Raw genomic sequence first — 14,799 nt, forward strand, 5'->3', positions numbered from 1 at the left:
AACGACTCAAATGGTACAGACTGAGTCTAGTGAAGTGCTGACCATCATCAGTCACTAGCCATTTGCTGAAGTTCTACCCTAAGTATAGTCTGGGATGGAAGGTAGACCAGCTGGCTACCCTAAGTATAGTCTGGAATGGAAGGTAGACCAGCTGGCTGGTACAGTAGCAAGGACAATGGGTATTAGTGCTTAGTGAGGTAAGGACTTAGGGCAGACCTCCTTCGTGGCCAGGGCTGTGGTTCTACTGTTTGCATCCCTGACCCACTCTCTGGCCATTCAGGGACTAGATGGACCAGTACAAACCCAGTGATATCAGAGAAACAAATATCTTCTATCTACTTATTTTTTAATGTTTATTTGTTTTTGAGAGACAGAGTACAAGCAGGGGAGAGGCAGAAAAAGAGACACAGAATCCGAAGCAGGCTCCAGGCTCTGAGCTGTCAGCACAGAGCCCAACGTGGAGCTCAGACCCACGAACCACAAAATTGTGACCTGAGCTGAAGTCGGACACTTAACTGATTGAGTCACCCAGGCACCCCTACTTAATTATTTTCTGAAAGAGGAACACCCAAGGCCAACAACAGATACCTGGCATCACATATGGGACACTTTATCATTATATGCAAAAACAAGACAGATTAGACACTATTCTCGAGTATAAACAAATCCAAGCCATTCTTAGTTCTTAGGTGTGATGAAAGCAAATATTCACCTACTCGGGCTTTGTGAGGTAGCAGCATTGCCGTAAAAGACTGTTTACCATCGTGCCTCGTGCAATAGGAAACAGACTACATCTTCTTCCCCAGGAAATGAAAAAGTACTTCAGCCTGTAATTCCTTAGCTTTAACATATTCATCCCAACAGTTACCAAGATGTCAACAAGATTATAAATGTGTAACCCGGAGACTGTAATCTTCTAAAAATGGAACTAATGTGTAAATACATCCCTATTAACTCATATACAGGTGAAAAGGACAGACACTCCATTAGGAGGAATATCTTTTTTTTTTAATGTTTATTTATTTTGGGTAGGGGGAAGGTACAGCGAGAGAGATAGAGAGAGAGACAGACAGACAGACAGAATCCCAAGCAGGCTCCGTGCTGTCAGTACAGAGCCTAACAAAGGGCTCGAACTCATGAACCGTGAGACCATAACCTGAGCCGAAATCAGCAAATATTATTATTAGCATTGTTTTCTAAACAGTCTCTTTGCTATTTGAAATTGTTATGTATAAAGTCTGTTACAGCTCTTACTAAGATCTAATTTTCTTCCAGCTATGTTGAGATATAATCGATATGTAACATTGTATAAGTTTAAGGTATACAGTGTAATGATGAGACACAGATGTGTGTATATACACATATATGTCTACACAAGTTTCGAAATGATTACCATAGTAAGGTTAGTTAACACACCCATCACCTCACACGCTTGTAATTTTTTATGGTGAGAACAATATCTGATTTTAATGTTTTTTCCTACCAAATATTCAGGAGAAATATACGGAAAGATTTATGGGGACAACGGCTAACAAAGCAGATGACTAACTCTAAATCCTTCAGGGCACAGGCATCTGGGACAGCAAATTCTAACATCTGCACAATGCTGATCCTTTTTCTAAAAAGTACATTCCTTCTTTTCTTGCCCTGTTTCCACATTCTCATTACCGCTACAGGGAAAGGCCCAAGAGGAGAAAATCCGTGCCTGGCTTTTCTAACAATGAAAACTTATCAGAGAAGGCAGGCGTGAATAGGCGAATAACAGCTCCGTGATATTTTCGGCACTGTAATTTTACACTCTTCGTGGGAGCTCCCCACTCAACACCGCCAGAGTGCCCTGCCCACCCCGTTTTTTTAATCAGTGCTTCCCTGCCTCCCACAATTATTCATGCAGCCCTGCTGAATAATTCGTCTTCCCTCTGCCTGGCATAACAACAAAGCTCAGAAGCAGGAAGAACGCCACTTAAAGGCAAGTCAGACAATGATGTAATGAACAGATCAAGGAGACGTGTTATTTCAGAAAGCCCCATACAGAAAGAAAGAGATGGGCTGACTTCTTGGGTCGTGACATTACCAGGAAACTACAGTTGCTAAGGCACACGTAGCTAAATCAAAATGTTTGCTCCAAATGGATACAAACATGTATCTGTATTACCCTCTCTTCTGAATGTCAGAAGTTTCCTATACAAACTTTAATTAGAAACAAATTTAAAAGCAGCTTGGGAGAGGACTCCCTTCCATCCCACACTAAGCAAGGTGCAGCAGGTATGTTTTCATTCGCCTTTGCCAAATCCTTTTCTCAAAAACCCAGTAATGTAGGAAACAAAGTCAACCCCACAAAGAACTGAATTCTGAATTCCACACGTTAGGTGCTAGTGATGTAAAGGTGACCGAACCCAGTCTCCACTTACAAGGAATAAGCTTGTTGAGGAGGTTGTCAACAGATAATGTTCTATAATGATAACAGAGGACAATTTGTGGGTTTCTATGAAGCTTTGACCACAAGTCCAGCAAAGAGACAAATGAGAGATGATGTGTTCTTTCTTCCCCCAAAGACAAAGAACCAGTTGAGTAAAAGTCTGGCCCTCAAACTCATGACTGCAGAGGAGATGGGAACCAAGGAGACACGGGTTTAAGAGTATGTTCTTTAACAGATGCTACAAAAGCCATGTGATCAGCAGTCTCCCCAGCTGTGAACAAGAGAAGTATTTTGCACTCAGGTTGTTGTGATTTCAGTTCAAGGAAAGAGGTCTCCTCGTAAACGAGAAGTTTCTCATTCCGTGTTGCAAAAACGTTGGCCACTTTTACTTTCTTTAATGTATAGCCTCCCGTGTCTTAATAACCATTGAAATGCGATGTGCTGGGTTTAGACATATGCATCGACCCAGCAAAAGCAAATGCCAAAGTTAATAAAAATAGAACATTAGTACAGACCTCCTGCCTGTACCTAAAGGTGAAAAAGCAAATTAAAAATTAAATAATTAAATTAACTTTGGTGAGGTTATGCCTCTTCAGGTTACTTAACACTCAGATGACATGTGGGAAACATTACCAAAAAAAAAAAAAAAAAAAAAAAGTCAAGATGACAAACATCTAACATACTCGGGTAAAACAACGTGACTGAATAGAAGCTTCCAGAAATTAAAGCAGGCATCCCTGGAAAACAGTCCCAACACTCAGGACTAATGACTGCAGATGCCTACTCCCCAAAGCTCAAAGTGGAAAGGAGGATTTGTGTGGCATTTCGGCTCCTTTCCCATATCCAAAATAATCAGTTGCACAAAGTAGGTTTAGTCCCAAAACTGTCTGGACTTTGTTCCTTCACCAACATCTGGGTTCAGCATGATTCCTGACCTCTACCTCAAACTGGTGATTTCAAACACGAAGAACCTCACTGAACAAGAAAGTAATGTCATAAGTCAAGGCCACGGGAAATACAGAAGCCAGAATTAGCAGAAACACCACGGAGCAAGGATTCTGAGGTCCTTATAAATGCTCCTAAATACTTAACACATTAAACCTGCTTCTCAAAATCGAAAATTTAAATTTATCTTCTCAGATTAAAAGTACTCATCTTCTTGAAGAGAAAGGTAGTTTTCAGGAAGCTAAGTGGTCTTATTATATAGATAAAACAAGCTTTTTTTTCCTCTTTCTTTCTAGATAAAGGATAATTTTTCTCTCTGCTGTCAAGTTTGGCTCAGAAAACCTAGTTCACAATCTGGGAGACCCAAAAACTAATTATTAAAAAAAAAAAAAAAAAGATGTGTCTTAAACTGACCTACTTTGAAAGCCTGGATGCCTTTAAATTGCCAATGAACTAAAGCCATTCATGAGAATGGAGCTTTTGAATGCTGAGAATGTTCTGTGGGGCTCAGTGCAAAGATATTTGGCACAGACGACTATAAATATTTGTAAAACTCTGGGTAAATGGACAGTGCTTGACCACACTCACACCTCACTTCCAGCACAGTAGTGTAGGAGCAAGTTATCTAGAGTGATTGGTTTGGGGGCTTGGGGGGTTATGTTTTCTCCTGTTTGTTTTAAATAAAAAGTTCAAGAAGCCCGATTCCGCGACTTGACATCTGTTTTACACTTACATTCTCTATATACATGTGTACATTGTATTTGTTTACTCATCACGACAGTTTCAATTCATCAGAGGCTACTTTAGAAACAGAAGGGTTTTTCTCTTTCCTATTTCTCCAAGTGTGTGCCCACCACAAGGGAAAAAAAAGACCAGTCACAGGTGTGCAAGGGTAAAACAGGAGGGCTGTGAAAATGTGGCCTTGGGTTTAATACAATTATCCCAATGGGGCCCATGGTTCTGCTACATCTATCTTTCTTGCCCCCTCCCCCTCCCCAAGATCATTTCAGAAATAGTTACAGGGCTGCTACTTAGGAAAAGGACTAGGGTTGGGAAGAGGGGACAGGGTCAGCAGATGGAGAGACCAACAGAACAGTGAGATCTGAAAGGGACCAGGGACCCAGAGGCTCATCTCAGTGCACACTGCAGCAGCCAGATACTTTAATTAGCCAGCAACTCTGTGAAGGCTGGCTGGGTTCCTTTTTCCTCTTACCCACACCCTAAAAACTGAGTCATCTCAAAGTTCATTTATTTTGCTTCTGGGCCTAGACCCCCCCCCTCCCGCCCCATCTGCTGTTTCATAAATGTGAGATACATTGTTCTTTAATTCAGGCCTTGCAGACTTCAAACAAACATCCAGAAATGCCACCTTAGAACACTGATAGTCCTATGGGGACTCCCAGCTAACCTCTAATCAGATACCTGCAGCAGAAAGAAATAAGAAAGTGACCCACGGTAGTGAGAGCATGAAGACAGAGGACATTTTCCCAGACAGGGAAATGCATTTCTGAGAAATCTGAATGTAAGACGTGCATGCATCAGGAGTAGACTCGCAGCAGGATCCCCCAAAGTCACAAGGAAAGCAAAAGGTGCCCCGAGAGGAGAAAGCTCAAGATCCCTTTTCTCTGCTGAAACAGGAATGCCTTTCATTTTAACCTAACACTTGGGAACGGCAATACAGGATCCGAGTTTCACTCTGTCTTATCAGCAACTGCCTGACAAAATAATCGCTATAACGTATGGCCAAGATCCCATCTCATTCCCATCTGCGCGTGTCAACACCGTGCTGTGTGCGTTTCCAAACAACGGAAGGTCAACATCTGAGCTGATGCCAACTTCTGGTCTCCCCTTAAGAAAGACACCGGGGAGGTCTGACCTAATCTTGCGTTTGCCAAGCGGTACATTTCGCAGAGGCCGTTTTACTGGAAACGACACCGGTTTCTCTTCTCCCTTTTCCAGGGGCGTCTATTTTTCAAAGTTAACAGGTGTCTCAGGCGTTCGGAAGGAATCCCACTCTGGGCGCTGTTAAGCAGAGGAGGCAGAAAAGAAAGCTACAGACCATGGAGTCCGGGTCTCTCCGTCCCCGCCCGCCCGCGGCGGCTCAAGCGCTCGGCGACACCTACCTGGCGGGAGGGCTCGGATCCTCCGGGCGCCGCCGGGGCTTCTCAGCAGCCTGGCCCGCGCGCCCCGGGGAGGCGGAGCCGGCTCATTCCCTCCGCGGTCCTCCGGGCTCCGCGGCCCCAGCTCTGCACCCCGCGGGACGGCAGCGGGGACCGGGGCGGGGGGGGGGGGGGGGGGGGGGGGGTGCAGCCGCGGGCGGGAGGGGGGAGGCGGGGAGGAGGTCCGACAGGCGCCCGCTGCCCCCCCCGCCCCCCGGCGAGCGGCCGCGACGCCCCGGACTCGCGGAGCGTGGAGCGCAGCTCGCCAGCGGCGGCGCCGGGAGCCGCGCGTGTATTTATACAGGAAGCTCAAGCGCGGCACTTCCTACTTCCCATCTGGGTCGCCCTGGAGCTGCAGGTGATGCTCTTTTAACCCCGTGCGGGCCCGGCCCCCAGCGCGCCGCCCCCCACCCCCCACCGCCGGCCCCTCCTGCGCTCGCTCCGCCGCCCCGGGACCTCTGCCGCTCGCCCTTCTGGGGCGGCTGCCGCCGAAATCCGGGGCAGGGAGTGTGGCTGCAGCCCTCCGCGTCCTTCATCCTGCCCAGACCGGGGCATTTCCCCTCTTGGCCTCCCAAGCTTGTTGCTTCTCTGCGCCTGTCCTGCCGGGACACCTTCGCCCTCCCTCCCGATCCCGGCTCTTTAACTCGCCTTCTTCTGCTGCCGGGAACCCCCGACCTGCCTTCCCAGAAAACGGTTTTGTATAGACAGGCTTCCCCGCGCGCGTCTTCTCAAAAAACACCTTGTACCTGATTCTGGCCTTTGGGGGCTGGTGAGGCAGTCAGAACGCAGGCAAATCGAATCAGCACAGGCTTCGTTTACCTCCTAAAATTAGAGGCACGCCTTGATGACTATAATTTTGCTTGAAGTGCTTTACGGAAAAATTATGTGGGAGCCCATTGTAACCTAACAGGTTGTATGACGTTAAAGAAAAGGTGACACAAATATCCAGAAACCGTAGGGTATGCTACGGTGTGCCTTCCTCACTGCCAAACCTTGGACACTTACTGTGTGTGATGTGGAAAACATGATGATCTATCTGTTCAGTCCCTGCCAACCAGGCCGCCCCCACTCCCACCCCCAGCCCAGGTCACAATCATAGTCCCAAACCTGTCGAACGGCTGCAATTTAGAAATGTCGCTGCTCTGATTCAGGAATCTTTCTGTACTCGAGACTCAAGCTCACTGTGCTTTTACAAAGGCAGTCAGGAATGTGCTTCCTAAAAGGAAGGGACCCACACGCCCTTTGTGGAAGGGATCTGAGCGTGCCAACAAAGTAGTGGCAGTGAGCTCCGGGCCAGCCAACGCAAGTACACTGCTTCTCAGCCCTCTGTGTTCAAGAAAACCTCCAGGTCGAATCCAAGTGTTGAAGAACACAGCTATCTAGGTGCGTGATGGCAGGGCAGGCCTGGACCAGTCCCTCAGTAGGGGAAGAAGGGAAGGCAGGCAAGGGAAATAAGACAGTAAGAGAACACAAAGTGAGGAGGGACCCAGAGTAATAGAATCAGGGAACGTTTGAGATTGAAAAGTTGTTCTGGCTACTTTCATCCAAATGCCTAATTTTCAAGGCAAGGAACCCGATGTCCAGGGAGATTTTTTTTTTTTAATTTTTCAACGTTTATTTATTTTTGGAACAGAGAGAGACAGAGCATGAACGGGGGAGGGGCAGAGAGAGAGGGAGACACAGAATCAGAAGCAGGCTCCAGGCTCTGAGCCATCAGCCCAGAGCCCGACGCGGGGCTCGAACCCACGGACCGCGAGATCGTGACCTGGCTGAAGTCGGACGCTTAACCGACTGCGCCACCCAGGCGCCCCGCGTCCAGGGAGATTTAAATGGTTGGCTAGAACCGGATACGGGCAGAGCTGGAATGAGACCTGAATCCCTGTTAGGCGAAAAAGGTGCCTGTGAATAACCACCCCATGTGGTCTAACCTCAGATTTAGCAGAGTAGCTCAGGTTCTAAGATAACCAACTTCCAGCCGTTTCCTTAGAGGAGTGACCACTGCCAATGGACTGGAGTCGGGGAAGAGAAACAAACCTCCTCCTGAGAGGTTAGTTGATTCACTGGTGTCCATACAAAACTTTGACGCCTTAAACCAAAGTTCAACACAGAATCCACTTTTTAAATTATCGTGCAGTTAAGTTAGAATCTTTTGTCAACTGGATAAGGCAAGAGACTGCTGTGATGAAAGCATACGTTAAGCGATAATCATGCTGCCTGTTGTGCCGAATGGCAAGAAGAAAGGGGAAAAAATGCATAGTTAAATAACATCTGCATCGATTATTTTCACCATGCAGGTTTATAAAAATCACGTGAAAATTTTAATCCAAGTCAACATGTAGAACACTACAGTATTACGTGAACAACTTTTTCAGATCTGGAATAACATACCTAGGAATAAACGTAAGCAAGGAGGCGAAAGCCCTGTACGCGGAAACTGTGAGAGATGGACAAAAGAAACTAAAGACACAAAGACTGGAAAGATGTTCTGTGCTCACGGACTGGAAGAATAAATACTGTTAGAATGTGCATCCTATCCAAAGCAATCTACAGATTCAGTGCAATCCTATCAAAATTCTGATGGCAATTTTCATAGAAACAGAACCTACAATCCTTAAATTTGCGTGGAACCACAAAAGACCCCCAAAGCAGTCTTAAGACAGAACAAAGCTGGGGGCGCCCCAGGTGGGTCAGTTAAAGCTTCTGACTTCAGCTCAGGTCATGATCTCATGGTTTGTGAGTTTGAGCCCCGTGTTGGGCCTGCTTGGGATTCCATGTGTCCGTCTCTCTGTCTCTGTTCCTTCCCTGCTTGTGCTCTCTCTCTCTCTCTCTCTCTCTCTCTCTCTCAGAAATGAGTAAACATTAAAAAAAATTTTTTTTAAATCAGTTGAGCAAATTTGAAAAAAAAAAAAAGAACAAAGCTGGAGGCATCACGGTTCCTGATTTCAAGCAATATTACAAAGCTATACTAATCAAAACTCTTTCAGATCTGCCTAATGCGTCTATAGTGTGCATTCATTGATTCTCTGCAGCATTTCTTGATCTCCTGCCAGACAAGCTGCTAGATGCTAGAAAGACAAAGGCAAATCGGTTCCTGTCCTCAAAGAGCTCTTAGTCCAGGGGAGGAGTCAGACAAGAAAAGCAATGATCAGGGTACCATGATGAGTGAAATGATAAAATGATGCTCTATGGGAGCACAGAGAAGGGCAATTCAGCTAAAGGAAAGGGTTGGTGAAAACAATCAAGAAAGGCTTCCCTGAGAGAGGGACTCAAAGCTGTGTCTTCAAGCAGCCGAGTGGGGAAGGTGGAGAGAGAAGAATGAGCCAGAGGCAACAGATAGGGCAAGGAGCTAGGTGGTGCTTGTCATAAGTCAGAGCAGATGCAGTCAGAATGTAAGAATGATGGCCTGAACCCACATAGTAACAACTGGCACAGAAAGGAAGGGGACGAACAGAGAGAGATTTGGGAAAGAGAAGTGATGGGGCCTGATTGGATGTGGGGGGGAGGGGGGGAGAGGAGCCCAGGTTACGAGTGCCACCAACTGAGAGTAGGAATGGAGGAGAAGCAGTTATGTGGCAAATGATGATGCACTTTGAATCATTCAGAATCTGAGGGGCCTCTGGTACATGCTGGAAGACTTGTCTCATAGGCCATCAACAGAGAGATCTGGAATTATCATCATTTAGGTGGTGGTATGGATGAGCTCACCAAGAGCTGAGATCACCCACAAAAGGTAGCATGCTGTGGGGAAGCAAAGGCTTTGGACCCATCCAAACTCCACTGCCCACTCATTACTGGGTAACCTTAAACAAGTTTTAACATACCCCAAACTCAGTTTTCTCTCTCATCTATAAAAGAGGAATGATGATATTCATCTCCTAGGTTGTTATGAGGGTAAACAAGGGGTTTGTAAAGTAGCTAGCACAATGCCTGCTGACACCACCGAGTCTTGGGGGCAGTGAATGTCACCTCCTGGAATTGTGCAGTACACAACCTGTTCAGCTGTACAGCATGGCCCTGTCCTGATACATAATAAGAGCTCGGTCAATGTTATTCATCTAAGGAAGGAAAATGGGAAGCAAAAAGAAAGGGATCAGAAGAGAACCCAAAGGAACACCAGGATTTAAAGGGTAGGTAAAAAAAAAGAGCCCTCAAATAAGGGTGAGAAGGAACTACTTCTTTTAGACCACAAAAATAAATATCACATTTGAGAAGTAAAACCCAGCCACTACGATCTATAAAAATATTTTTTTTCTGATCAGTAATGACACGATATTACAACCTGTCCACATGAGACAGCAGTCCTGTTGATATTCATAATAGAGAATCATTTCCTAGTCTGAATTACATACCTCCATAAAGAAAAAGCAAACAAAATGCTCACATTAACCGTAAGTAATCCAAACTGTGACAGGAATCTATTAGCTTGTCATATACCTGAAGTCATATAAAAGCAAAACCAAAATAAATTCAAAGCATATTCTCCCTACATATGAGGCCAAAAATATATCTAGAAATAGAATGACTAGCTTTCTCAACACGTACATGTAAGATGCTACATAATAATATATACCATACTATATGTAGTATATAATATATATATATTATATATTATAAAATGCACTGAGGTCCTACATAAGAAGAGAATCAAATGGAATTTCTTTTCAAAAATTTCTTTAATTAATATAAAGAAAAATCGGGGCACCTGGGTGGCTCAGTCGGTTGAGCGTCAGACTTCGGCTCAGGTCATGATCTCTCAGTTGGTGAGTTCGAGCCCCACGTCGGGCTCTGTGCTGACAGCTCAGAGCCTAGACCCTGCTTCATATTCTGTCTCTGTCTCTCTCTCTGCCCCTCCCCTGCTCACTCTCTCTTTCTCTCTCAAATATAAATAAACATATAAATATTTTTAAAAAATCAAGATTCACTTATGCAGCTGAAATTACTCTTCTGATACACCTTAGTAGGTAAATTAGTAACACATACCTTAGATGTGACACCTTAATTACATCCTGTGTTAAAACCTAAATTAAAGGAAAAGATTTGTTCAGTTTCAAAAAGTCAGATGAAAGAACACAAGTATTGAGAAACCAGCTTCTGCAATAAAGTGCAATTCTGTCCACAGGAAAACATTTAAGGCAAAGGTCACGGTGTCCTGCTGCTGACAATTTGGCCATTTCTCCTTTCCGAACAGCTATAATTTTATTTGCATTTTTCTGGTGCATCTAATGGTGCTCATTTATACATTCAATCAACATTTACTGAAAGTATTGAGCACAGAACTAAGAGTGAGACACAATACAAAATAAGACTTAACACTGCAAAACAATACGATAGAGACTATTCCAGAGATATGCCCAGGATGATGTCCAATTGCCTCAGACTTAATAACAGAAGTTTTCAAAAAGCTAAAGACATGTCATTTGGTTCTACTTCATCCATACAAGAGCAGCTCAACATCTCACACAGCAGGTCAAAAGCAGCTGAGCCCCAACCAGAAAAATCTGACCAGAATAATCTCAATCCCATTGTCATTACGCCACGCAAGAACCCACCATGACTTGAGATGGAGAGCTCAACCAGACAGCAGGACTCCAAAGGATTCAGTCATTCAAGACTCTTAACATCCCACCTACAACAACCACTAGCAAGCTGGGGTTATGGGCCAATGAGAAAATGGAATTCAGCCCTCTTGTTCATCACCTAACTGCAGAAATAATTACTGCATTAGCCCTGACTTAAGATTCTGCACTAGACGGGCGCCTGGGTGGCTCAGTCAGTTAGGCGTCTGACTCTTGATTTCAGCTCAGGTCATATCTCACAGTTCCTGGGATCAAGCTCCACATCGGGCTCCATGCTGACAGCACAGAGCCTGTTTGGTATTCTCTCTCTCTCTTTCTCAAAATAAATAAATAAACTTAAAAAAAAAAGATTCTCCACTAGAAAGTCTGACGAAATAGCCTTGAGGATCCTCATATTTGCAAAGATTGCATTAATCCTTCTAATACTAACATCTCTTTCAAATTCCTACATATCAGTCAATGAAAAAAAAAAAATGCCAAGCAAAGTTCCCATAAGTCATCATCCCAGCCACTGTACTAGTTCATTGCCCCCTTTCCTCTTCCGACAAAATGGTGAATCATAAAGTCTCCAGTGGAACCAGAAGCCAGGTTGAACTAACACATACTATCATCTGCAATAGATCAAAGAAACCAAAATTAAGGTTGTAGAAGTCATGGCTAGATGAATGCTGGATTGGGACATGTGGGTACCTTGAGGCAGAGGGCTCCTATTCTGTATCCTGCAAGAGAAAAACATCCCCTACACTTGGGAAGCCTATTTCCTTTCCACATCTACCACCTTACACCTGAAGTTCTCCGGATCTTTCTCAGCATATCTTCAGGGGGTATAACTCCCCAGAGCCCAGGCCACAGTACCATCCTCAGGAGGAGCGGAAGGAGCGTCTCAAGGACTGTGCTAGGTACTAACAATTGTAGCAAAAACCATAGACTCTGTGCAACAATGTTTGCATGGCCAACAGAATGGAATCTGAGAGATCCTTCTTACAAACCCACGTTCCTTAAGTGGATCCTTCCCATTCCCCTCGGACTCTGCAGTGGCATCATTGATGATGAAATACACGAAGATCAGTTCAAATAAGCAATCATCACGGTCATGTAGCAGGTCTTTGCAAAATGCTTCTTACCAAGGGCCTCTCAATAATTCTTAGACGCATGTGATGCCTGACGTACGTAACTATACTGATCTCATGGAATTACTAGTTACAAGTAATTAACGATCTTGTAAGGCCAGCTGTGAAGAAAATAATTTACTGCCCCGAGTCCTCTCTGTTCAGATACGTATACATTTTCTCTTTATGTCTCTTTATTTCTCTAGGGCACCTAGGGAGCACTCGATGATTTCTTTGTCTGTCTTCCTCAGTAGTCTGTCAGAAGTGTGCCATAGCATCTTTTCTTTCACTTTCCACTCACATCAGCCCCTCACTCACCATGTACTAAAGCTAACAGACTATGGTGTCTTATAAGTATTTTTCTCGGTGCTCATTTAATCACACTGTGTATGCGCTCTCTCCCTCCCTCTCTCTCTTTCTTAAACACACACACCATTTATCTCAGTTCTGTGAAATGTCTATTCATATTCTTTGTCCATTTTCCTTTAGAATAGTTAATATTTTTCCTGTTTGTAGGAGCTCTTTGTAAATTATAGACTTTGCCTGAAATATATTTTACAAACACTTTTTCCAAAAACAAAGCTGATGTGTTGACTTATTTTATGTTGCTACTTCTGTAAAAATGCTTTTTGAAGAGAGCCAAAGCATAAGAGACTCTTAAAAACTGAGAACAAACTGAGGGTTGATGGGGGGTGGGAGGGAGGGGAGGGTGGGTGATGGGTATTGAGGAGGGCACCTTTTGGGATGAGCACTGGGTGTTGTATGGAAACCAATTTGACAATAAACTTCATATATTGAAAAAAATGCTTTTTGACTGTACATATTCGGATACGCACCTCTTTCTTCTTAAATAGCTTCTGGGGTTCTCAGGGTTTTTTTTTTTTAATTAATGGAAGTACGGTTGACACATATTAGTTTTAGGTGCACAGCACAGTGATCTGACAAGTATATGCACTACAAAACGCTCACCACAGTAAGTGCAGTTACCCTCAGTTACCATATTACAGTATAATGTTATTACAGTATAATTGACTACGTTCATCCCTGTGACTTCTTTACTTTGCAACTGGGAGTTTGTAGCTCTTAATCCCCTTCGCCTACTTTGCCCATCCTCACCTACCGCCCTCCCCTCTGGCAACCACCCAGTTGTTCTCTGTATTTAAGAGTCTGAGTTTTTCATCTGTTCATTTGTTTTGTTTTTTAGATTTCAAACCTAAGCGAAATCATATGGTATTTGTCTTTCTCTGTCTGACTCATGTTACTTAGCATTGTGCTCTCTAGATCTATCCATGTAATTGCAGATGGCAAGATTCTGTTCTTTTTTTATGGCTGAGTGATATTCCATTGTGTGTATACACCACATCTGCTGTATCCATTCATCTATCAATGGACACAGGATGCTTCTATATATTGGCTATTATAAACAATGGTGCAGTAAACATAGGGGTGCATATCTTTTCAAATTAATGTTTTTATTTTCTTCAGGTGAACATCCAGAAGTGGGATTACTGGGTTGCATGATATTTCTCTTTTTAATTTTTTGAGGAACCTCAATACTATTTTCCACAGTGGCTGCACCAATTTACATTCCCATCAACAGGGCACAAGGGTTCCCTTTTCACGACATCCTCGACAACGCTTGTTACTTCTTGTCTTTTCGATACCAGCCATTCTGACTGGTGTGATGAATCTGAGATCTCATGACCTTGTCGTGGTTTTGATTTGCATTTCCCTGATGAGTGATGTTGAGAATCTGGATGTCTTCTTTGGAAAAATGTCTGCTCAGGTCCTCTGCCTGTTTTTTTGGTGCTGAGTTGAAGAATTCTTTATATATTATACCTAATATTAGTTAATTAAATTAATGTATTAATAAATTAAACACATTAAATTAATGTATAATGTAATAAATTAAGGTTTCCCACGCTTTAGGTTATACATGTGTGCTTTCCTAGATATCCCTGTGAGATGTTTATGGATTCATTTTTTAGATCTGTCTTTAATCCATTAAGGAATTATCTTTAAATGGTATCAGTTCTGTTATACTTTAACCAGATAGAGAACTACCTATACCAGAACAACATATTAAGTAATCCAGTATTTCTCCAAGGAATTGGACTGCAACATGCATCAGATATTAAGTATAATGTTTTCTATATTTTGAATTATCTATTCTGAATGATCTATCTCTGGATCTATTCTGTCCCAGTGGTCTGTCATTTGCTAGGCCAATATTGTCTTGATTATAGTGACTTTATAATATCCTTTTTTTTAAATGTTTATTTACTTTTGAGAGAGAGAGAGAGAGAGATGGCACGAGCAGGGGAGGGGCAGAGAGAGAGGAAGACACAAATCCAAAGCAGGCTCCAGGCTCTGAGCTGTCAGCACAGAGCTCGATGTAGGGCTCGAACTCACGGATCACAAGATCATGGCCTGAGCCAAAGTCAGACGCTTAACCAACCGACTGAGCCACTCAGGCACCCCATGACTTAATAATATTCTTATATTTCATACTCTTCCTAGTTTTCAATAGGGTATAATCAATATAAAACTTTATGATCATTTTATGCAATTTTTAAAAGACCCCTGTAGCT

The 14,799-nt window shown here is 43.6% G+C and overlaps 1 protein-coding gene across 4 annotated transcripts in view; it reads right to left on the reverse strand.

Moving 5' to 3' along the window:
• RNF144B (ring finger protein 144B) overlaps positions 1-14,799 on the reverse strand; it is a 186,521-nt gene that overhangs the window by 75,223 nt on the left and 96,499 nt on the right. Inside the window, exons 1-2 of one of the 4 annotated variants that reach the window (XM_023253628.2) lie at positions 5,488-5,644; positions 5,241-5,386 (exon numbers count right to left, since the gene is read on the reverse strand). The exons of 2 other annotated variants lie outside the window; for them this stretch is intronic. The gene's annotated coding sequence lies outside the window, so the exon portion shown is untranslated. Of the gene's footprint in view, positions 1-5,240; positions 5,387-5,487; positions 5,646-14,799 lie in introns of those variants that run through there. One more of the 4 variants, XM_003985746.6, reaches the window with a different exon arrangement.

The sequence above is a fragment of the Felis catus genome, chromosome B2, assembly GCF_018350175.1.
Source record: "Felis catus isolate Fca126 chromosome B2, F.catus_Fca126_mat1.0, whole genome shotgun sequence".
Taxonomy (NCBI): Eukaryota; Metazoa; Chordata; class Mammalia; order Carnivora; family Felidae; genus Felis; species Felis catus.